Below are 8315 nucleotides of genomic sequence, written 5' to 3' on the forward strand. Positions count from 1 at the left end.
AAAAGCCCGTTCCACATTCTATGAACAGCAGGCTCGAAGATACCAAAGCAGAGAAGTACGGGCCAAAAATTACAACGTTGGCGAATTAGTTCTACGCCTGCCGGACAAGAAAAAGGACAAACTCAAGCCCAAGTGGGAAGGTACCTTCATAATTAACCAAGTCCTGACTGGTGGAGCATACCGCCTGCGAGATGCATCGGATAACCAACTCGAGCCGAACCCATGGAACGCAGCCCGTCTCCGAAGATTCTACGTCTAGCGCCGGACTCTGTGTTTGTCTCCTACCTCTGTCCATTTTTTATATACTTTCTGTCTTACATTTCTCTCCTTCTCCCCTCCCTCACTCTTATAGCCTTTAATGGCTCATAAAGTGACGCACTATCCGCGCTCATTAAACCTGGGGGCTTCTTTAAACAGAAGCTTATTTATACGGGCTTCATTCCCAACACATGTGTCACACTTCCGCATGTACCTTTTATTCACCATTATATGCATCGATATGACTTAAGTTTTTCACCTACGTTCCCGATTATTCGGCTAGGTGGTAAAGGGAGCACCTCTGTGATTGTTACTGCCGGGTCAGCTGGATGTGCACCTCAGACTGGGTGAAGCCAAAAGCTAGCGTTCTTAAGGGAATATTCGGTCGGTGAACTAAAGATGAACTTTTCTTTCACTTATTTATCTATACGCCCCCAGATGTTTTTCTTGCGTCTCTTTTCACAGAATGGACATGCACTTTAGGGAATGCCTCCCAGGGAAAGGAACCCCTAACGGAACTATTCTATCTGGAAGATGTTTCTTACTAACCATGTAATATAACATAACTAGTTGGGCACTTGTCTGTTCAAGCACTAATGACCCCTACGCCTGGTCTCCACGCATACCCCGGTTCTTATATAACCGCGAGGGTATTCGGACACACTCCGGACCATCAGGTCCCGAGGTTGAAGCGAAAAGGTCGGCCATGACAAACGATCTACAATCCGGCTAGAAGGCATTACACATGTCAATTAAAATTACATAGTCAATCTGACTGATTGTATTCCTCTTCAATACTATCTAACAGGCTGTCTAGTTTACAGTCCTGTTGGGAATACTTTGTGGCCAATTCTACTTGGCCGTATACTAAGCTCACAGGGATCTCCTTCCCATCGGGCCCCACGGGTCCGACCTCGGCCATGTGGTTTGGGTCAGCCTCCATGTACCGCGTCTTCACCATGGTCCAGGCCTCCCTGGCGCCTTGACGGCAGGCCCACATCTTCCACAATCGGAAGCGCCGCCGCGCTCCCTTCAGCTTCTCTACAAGCTCTCCAAGGCCTTCGGGCATGGAGATGGATGGCCACAAGGCCTGGGCAACGCCTTGCATCACCTGCCAAACTCGCTCATGCAGTTGTGAGAGCTCGGGAAGAAGGTCACCCATAGAACTGGGCATTTCCTCTACAGGACGACCTGTTAGCATACCTACAGACATTACTCTTTTAGTCGACTTCCTCGCCGAACTCTTTTTTCAAAGTTCGTTTAAGCACTTACTAAATATGCCGTGTCAAAGCCGTTGATTCTCCTTAACAGAGTCCAATAGTTGGGCACGAACATCCTTCAGTTCAACGCCCAGCTTGGTGTTGGCATCTTGGAGATCGTTCTTCTCCCGCCTCACCTTTGTCAGCACGCTCTCACCAGCCTTCAGCTGGCGTAGGAGTTGTTGCTCTTCCGGATTTAATCCGGCACCATCTACAATTTCATTTGTCAAATTTGCACCCACGCCGCACTTTGCAAAATACTTATCTTTCGAAGCGTATATTACCAGAGGGGGTCTCCTAGGGCTCCCCTGCCGCGGCTAGTGTGACCTCAAGTTGGGCTTTGCACTCTTCAAGCTCCTGGGACAGTAGGGTATTCTTTTCTATAAGAACCTGTGTAACAAATGATCCTTAAATCAGTTATTCTAACTGTTTCAAGTCTCGGTGGCTACTGGTATATATACAATTACCAAAATTTTCTTACCCGTATGTCTTTTACATATTGCTCCGTGGCTCTGGCTAGACCATTTTGAGCGGCACGGAGGTACGCCTCTCCCGGATTGAAGGCATCCAATGCCTCTTGGGAGAAACAAGCATCGCGAAGAACTATACGGCGACGCTGTGGTTCATGGCACTCTCCACCTCGGAATTGGTGGCAGACAGCCTGCCCGCATCCTCTATCGAAGGAGCATCCGATGCGCGCCTTGTGTCCGCCTCCTCTTCCGGACTAGGCTTTGTAGCCTGGCTGGTGGAGGCGCGATTTGCAACCTCTCCCGATATAGTCCGGCGAGGTCTCTTCATCCTGAAGAGAGCACAAGCGTTAATATGCCTTGAAGGAATAACACCTGGGAATAAGATGGCGCGCTATACCTTTGCGTCGGCGTCTCAGTCCGGACCGCACTTCTTTTCAGCCCGCGGGGCCTTGCCGCCCCTCGTTGGTTAGTCGCCGCAGGCTCGGCCTCCCTTCTCAAGGACCTCCCCTGCAAAACACGGTTGTCATACGGCAATCGAAAACACGCGAGGATAGATCCCTTTTCAAAGTGCTGGGACTTCGGTCTCAATTACCTGTGAGGCTAGGAGTAGCCCTGGGTAATTGGCCGTAATGGCCACCAAGGCGTTGTCCTTGCTCAATTGATGAAACACCCCATCAATCAGCTCCATAGATAAGTCCGGATCCTCTTGAGAGGCCGGGTCGAGGGACCGTCCCAGATCCTCGGGTTGTGGAGGAGGGCTGTTTATTTCTTTAACTGCCTGGCGCAGTTCCTGCGTTGAGGTCGTTAGACTGAATATTTAACGATGGGAATATAAAACGGATGGGCAAGTAAAAGTGTCCACTTACCCAACTTGGGGGATTGTACATAGAAAATCCACCCTGTGGGTTGACGCGGAGAAATTCCTCCTCTTCTCCCTTGTACAAAGCGGACAAGATCTTTATTAGAGCGGGAGCCGAATCCGGCCCCTTACGGCCGTGGCGGGTGGCGTCGTCCTCCCCGTTGAAGTCCCACATGGGGTGGCCTCTATACTGAAGCGGCTGCACCCCTCGCATGATGCATGCGGCCATGACCCCGATCATGGTTAGTTCGGAATGAGCTAACAATCTTATCCGGCCCATCAGGTAAAAAACGTCCTTGTCACTTTCCCTCCAAGGGATCCGTGGACGCCAGCTTAGGCGCTTCTTTAGGGGAGCACTATCGAACTCAAGGAGGCCGATCCGGACAGGATCCAGCAGCGGGACATCCTCTATATAAAACCATTCCGAAGGCCAGTCCTCGGAAGCCTTCTTTGGGGTTCCGGATAGATATCCGGTCCCGGTGATGCGCCGCACATCGGCTCCGCCCACTTGATATATTGACCCCTTCTGAGAATGGGGCACAAGGCAGAATAGCCTTTTCCACAGCGCGAAATGAGCCTCGCAGCCCAAAAACAGCTCGCAAAGGGCTATGAAGCCCGCGATATGCAATGTGGAGGCAGGCGTGAGGTTATGAAGCTGGAGGCCATAGAACTCCAGGAGCCCTCGGAGAAATGGATGAATTGGAAATCTGAGCCCTCTTATTAAGTAAGGGACAAGGCATACCCGCTCTCCTTTGGAGGGATTGGGGGCGCTCTCCGCTTGCTCTCCGCCAATATAGGTGGCAAGTCGGGCTCGAACTGGGACCATATAGGCCAGGGGGAGAAATCCCTTGGTTTGGAGCGTCACTAGCTCGCTGTGCGGGATGGAGCATCTCTCCCAATCTCCATGCTGAGGGCTGGAAGGGCGAGAGGAGGAGTTGCGGTGGCCGGCCATGATAGAATGGACCTCTGTCGGATACGCTCTGATGAATACTCGCGGAGGGGAGAAGGTGTGGTTTGGATCTAAATCCTCGTCCCCTTAAATAGGCGGCTCATTCACGCGGCTAGGGGTGTAAATGTAAAAACACCCTGACTTTTCGTATTCGTTTGACACATGGAAGACGACCATTATTGGGCGTAGAAGTCAGGGAGCGCAACATTTGCAAGAAATCGCACATTATTCAACAGGTACACGGAATTTGGAGGAGAACCCGCCTTGCAATGCCGAAGACAATCTGCGCGCCAGACTCGTTGTCATTGAAGCCTGGTTCGGGGGCTACTGAGGGAGTCCTGGATTAGGGAGTGTCCGGATAGCCGGACTATACCTTCAGCCGGACTCCTGGACTATGAAGATACAAGATTGAAGACTTTGTCCCGTGTCCGGAAGGGTCTTTCGTTGGCGTGGAAGGCAAGCTTGGCGATACGGATACATAGATCTCCTACCATTGTAACCGACTCTGTGTAACCCTAGCCCTCTTCGGTGTCTATATAAACCGGAGGGTTTTAGTCCGTAGGAACAACAATCATACCATAGGCTAGCTTGTAGGGTTTAGCCTCCTCGATCTCGTGGTAGATCTACTCTTGTACTACCCATATCATCAATATTAATCAAGCAGGAGTAGGGTTTTACCTCCATCGAGAGGGCTTGAACCTGGGTAAAAACATCGTGTCCCATGTCTCCTGTTACCATCCGCCTAGACGCATAGTTCGGGACCCCCTACGCGGGTTGTCTTCCGCTAGGAAGCAAAGAGGAGGATTGAAAAAGTATCGTTTGAGGACTAACCCGATAAACCTTGAACGCAGGCTACTTTCCCTTTTGCCACTTCCCGGACTATGGAGATTGCCGATTTGCAGCGGAAGCTTGATGTGGCAGGGGATGATCTTGCTTTAATCAATATGCGTCTTGAAGAGTCACAAGGTATGTATTCGGTGCAATCCTCATACAATTTCATAGTGTAAGCATAACGCTGAAGTTTGGCTGCAGATAGTGCTGCTGCCGTTGAAGTTCTTTGAGCGGAGCTGGCCCGGGCCAAGGAGCAGGCCCGACGTAGCAATGCTACTGCCGAAATGGCATTGGCTGAATTAGAAGCCGAACGAGCTGCACGATGCCAAGTTTAGGAGAAGATATCCAAGGTGACGCTCAAGATGGAGAATGCTACCGGCCGCTGTGAATTTCTGGAGAAGAAGAATGAAGCCTTAGAGACTGATTTGGAGAAGGCCTTACAAGAGGCAAGAGGAGCGCGGTCGGAGTGCAGAGCGACCCGTGAGGAGGTTCGACAGGTGAGGGAGATTGCGGCTAGAAAGCCCTTTCTGTTGCAAACCAAGTTCGGCGACCCAAACTATGCCTAGCTCAACCAAGTATGGAGTTCTTCGGACGAGTTTTTGGATTTACCGAAGAGTTCTGCCGATGCAGCGCAATATTACCAAGCGCGGGATGGATATGCAACGGAGAAGATTTTTGGGTCGCAGTTTGGCGTGTCAAAGCACCCTTTGTTGCTTAATGAACATATGTCCTAGTGGGCCCAACTTCATAGGATGTCCGGCGCTGCCATGAAGGACATCGTATTCCGGTTGTGGCCAACCGAGCCTGTTTCGAATAGCTATTTTGGCTAAGTGCAAAGGCTGGTTGACGTGGTGCCGCGTATTGACGCTGTGAAGCGATCAGCGTGCATTGAGGGTGCACAGATGGCTTTTGCCCGAGTCAAGACATTCTAGGGGAAGATGAAGGCCATCGATGTTGCAACGAAGGGTCCACCCAAAGGCAAGGACCGTTCGGAACCGGAGCATTATTTTGAAGACGTCCTAGAGGCCGCCCGCTTTGTAGAGGGTCAGTGCTCAAAAGACATAATGTTCGAGTGATGAAAATTGTAAATTAATCTATTTATGTTTTGCTTGAAAGCTTGAAATCCTCCTGTGCGGCCGTTTTGATATAATATGAAAGTTTTCCAGTCGCCGGCTTCAACCCCCTGATAGGAAGTACGTGGGTGTTCGGGAAGCATTTAATCACTCTTTATCCAACGTCTTGGTCCATGAAGGAGGTGATAATGCGGCGAACCATGCAATCGGACTATAAGGCGTTAACACTTTCACTTAGCCATAGGACTTTTATGGTGGACCTACGACATAGCCCCTGGTATGTATACGGCGTATGGTGCCTTACATATTTGACCTGAAAAAGATCCCTCGTGTGACACGGAGAATCGCTAAAGATTCTAATAGGTCGTCAAGTGGTTGACCAGCTCACGCCGCATCATGACAGTCAGTTTTCGGCTTTCTCTATTGAGGTCCTTATCCGGTTTAGACCAGGGAACAATCGCAACAGTTCTCCCTTTACTACCCTAGCCGATAGAGCGGAACGTAGGGTAGCAAGCATAGGATCCCGGCAACCCAACTATTTACCCAAGACAATGATTTGGAGCTGATGCATATAAGGCCAAACTTGCGATGCCGAAGAATGCTATAGAGTTGTTCGGACTTTTACTTGCAACTCATTTGTTCCCACACCGAGCCCCTGGCAGGTTAGGCCGAGGTATTTTTGAAAATAACCATAGGAGCCATATTTGTCGCGAAAAACCATACAGATGACTAACTCGGATATTTTTTACTGGTAACTGAGCGATATGCCGATAATTACTTATGATATATGTATATAAAAGCCATCCCCCGGCTATTTGATATGCTCAGGGTTGGAGGCCGTGGAACAGGCATAGTACAGGCTCGAAAAATAGAGAGTGCGGTATACAAAAAGTTGTTTTGGACCTCCTGTCGCATGTCTGCGCCGCCAGTCCTCGGTGGGGGGAATCCTTGATGGACATAGCCCCTTGGGTGAGTATATGGATACAGACTCCGATAGAGCCGGTTTCCAATTTTTATCTTTTTCATCACCTGGTTTTTTAAAGGATATCAAAAGAGGAAATAAATAAAAAAAGAAAGTAAATAGTTACTGGAGTGCTTGCAAGCTTGTCCGTATTGTGCTTCCGCCGATGCCCATGGTATCTTGAGTGCGTAATGTTGTACGTGTGGTACAAACTTTGTAGGTGTATGGAGTGGGCGATGGAAGCCGTGTTGCTACTACCGTCCTAGGGGTAGTCGATCCTCGGGTGGAGACTGCTTCAGACCCCTAGTTTTTCGTTGGTGAACCTTTCCGTCATCCCTGTCGCTTGGCGGCTTCCTTCCCCTGTGTTCGGCGTTGAGCTTGCCGGCTTGTTTAAAGACCCAACAGTTTCTGTTGGTGTGATTGGCTGGTTTATCAGGGTGGCCAAGAATCTGGCAGGGTCGGTCCAAAATCCTGTCCGGGTTGGATGGTTCATCTTAGTTCGCCTTAGATGGCTTCTTCCGCTGACCGGGCTTGGGGTTGCTGAATCCGGTGTTGACCGGTGTGTTGCCTGATCTTTCATTGTCAGTGTGACTGTTGCTTTTGCTTCCCCGTGGCTTGCCGTTAGCATCTCGGATTTCGGAGGTGCCCTGGTTCCTGGCACTATTGCTTCTACGAGCGAGCCAGCTATCTTCTCCCGCGCAAAAGCGAGTCATCAGAGCAGTGAGAGCTGTCATGGATTTAGGAACTTCTTAGCCGAGGTAGCGTGCAAGCCATTCGTCCCGGACGCTATGTCTGAAAGATGCGAGGGCTTCTGCGTCTGGACAGTCGATGATTTGGTTTTTTTGACTAAGAACCGGGTCCAGAGCTCCCTCGCTGATTTGCCGGGCTGTTGGGTGATGTGACTTAGGTCATCTGCATCCGGTGGCCGGACATGTGTTCCTTGGAAGTTATCGAGGAAGGCCTCTTCCAAGTCCTTCCAGCTGCCTATCGAATTTTCAGGCAAGCTGTTTAACCAGTACTGAGATGGTCCTTTTAGTTTTAGTGGGAGGTATTTAATGGCGTGGAGGTCGTCTCCACGGGACATGTGGATGTGGAGGACGAAATCTTCTATCCATACTGCAAGATTGGTTGTCCCGTCATATGATTCAATATTAACGGGTTTGAATCCTTCAGGGAATTTATGATCCATTACCTCATCAGTGAAGCAAAGCGGGTGTGCAGCGCCTCTATGTTGGGCCACACTGCCGCGTAACTCCGAAGGAGTCCCATTGCAATTTTCGGCCTAGTCGCGGCGAGGTGTGACACGTCCAAATAGGTAGCCATCGTCACGTGTCGAAGCATGTTTTTTTGATCCGTAGATCAATCTTGCGCTTCCTGCTCTATTGTCCCAGTCCTTCTGCAGGTTGTCTAGGTAATCGTGTCCTGTGTTGTTCCTACCTTTATGGCGAGGTGGGGCGGTCAGGTGTTCGGCTTGAGTTGCCTTTTTGTTCGGACAGAGTTGCCGACGACCTACCGTGTTGTGTGATGATGGTATCGGATCCAACACCCCGTCATCGGACTGGTAGAGAGATATGTGCTTTGGGTAGCTTTTGGCTGGGCCATTGAGGCCGTATTCTTCGGCGACTAGGACTTCGGTCCATCTGTTATTGAGTAGG

The sequence above is a fragment of the Triticum aestivum genome, chromosome 6A, assembly GCF_018294505.1.
Source record: "Triticum aestivum cultivar Chinese Spring chromosome 6A, IWGSC CS RefSeq v2.1, whole genome shotgun sequence".
NCBI lineage: Eukaryota > Viridiplantae > Streptophyta > Magnoliopsida > Poales > Poaceae > Triticum > Triticum aestivum.